Source organism: Nicotiana tabacum, chromosome 7 (assembly GCF_000715075.1).
Source record: "Nicotiana tabacum cultivar K326 chromosome 7, ASM71507v2, whole genome shotgun sequence".
NCBI lineage: Eukaryota > Viridiplantae > Streptophyta > Magnoliopsida > Solanales > Solanaceae > Nicotiana > Nicotiana tabacum.
Window position 1 is genome coordinate 125,581,375 of NC_134086.1, and position 1,624 is coordinate 125,582,998.

Here is a 1,624-nt window from a genome sequence, read left to right on the forward strand (position 1 = left end):
AGCAGTGGGCAAGTCCTTCAATGAGGTTGTAAAAATGGGAGGCATGGTTGAGGAGGGACTCAAGTCCAACAAAATCATGAGTTATTCAGCAATCAAAGCGACCACCCAGGCCATTCAAAACGGTACTGGGGGTGTACTCGGGAAGAAGAAGAAAGAGGTTGCTACAATTGAGTCGGGAGCTTGGGTTGGATCCAGGAACCTTCCACGTTACTATAACCCGCTTCGACCCTATCACAAAACTTACCCCCACACTCCATATAGCCCACCAAAACACTACTACCCACCGCCAGATCCTCATCTTTCCGTCCATCACGCACAAACCTATACCCAACCTCCTTCTCACGCACAATGGCATGCGTCAGCTCCACAAAATCCATACCCAGTCCCACAAAATGCCCATCCACCCCTAAGAGCCTATAGAAATCCCCCTAGAATAGGTTTTCGGCCAAATCAAGCCTTTAAGAATGAGAGGTTGCAGAAGCAGAAAACTTTCACTCCATTGGGGGAGTCATATACTAGCCTATTCCACAGATTGAGACAGTTGGGTATGTTGAATCCAATCGAGGCTAAACTACCAAATCCTCCTCCCAGAAATCTTGACCGCTCGATGAGTTGTGAGTATTGTTCAGGGGTCCCGGGTCATGACACAGAGAAATGCTGGAAATTGAAAACAGCTATTCAAGAGCTCATTGATACTAATCGGATTGAGGTCCAAGCCCCGGAGGCACCCAATATCAACCAGAACCCGTTGTCGGCCCATCATGAGACAAATATGATTGAGATTGTGCATAAGGGAGGGGAGCCTAAGAAGCCTTCGCAAACCGTCATGATGATTTAGGCTAGTGAAGCCAAGCCGTTTGAAAAGTCAACAAGTGTGAAGTCTATGACCAAGTTGAACGGGGCAAATAACGAACCATCTGTGGAGGTCAAGAAGGGGTTCTCAAGTGACGTTTCAGGAAAACATGAAAGAGCAAAAGTGGTTGTGCCAGGAGTGGCGAACAAGCCTGTGGTAATTGTGAAGGGAGCCCGCACAGATCCTGTCATTATCAAACTGGTAACTCAATTACCGATAGTCAATAGCAAGGCAGTCCCATGGAATTATGAATGAGTGATAGTGACTTACAAGGGGAAAGAGGTTAAAGAAGAAGTGTGTGAGACCCATGGTTTGCCCCCGAAGAGTTGAGAAAAGCTAAGACCTCTAAAGATAACCCAGTGTTGGTGAAGTAAGATGTGACTGAGGAAGAAGTAGAGGAGTTCTTGAGAAAGATGAAAGTGCAAGACTATTCCATTATGGAGTAGTTAAGAAATACATCGGCTCAGATCTCGCTATTGTCATTATTGATCCATTCAGACGAGCACCGTGGGGATTTGATGAAAATCTTGAACGAAGCCCACGTTCCTGAAAAAATCTCAGTAAACCACTTGGAAAATATAGCTAACAAGATATTTGAGGTAAAAGAGTCACTTTTTCTGATGACGAGTTACCCGTTGAGGGTACTGAGCACAATAGAGCCCTCTATCTGACGGTGAAATGTGAAGATTTCGTGGTTACTCAGGTACTGGTTGATAATGGTTCCAGTGCAAATATTTGCCCTCTTTCCACTCTAAACAAGTTGAAGGTGGA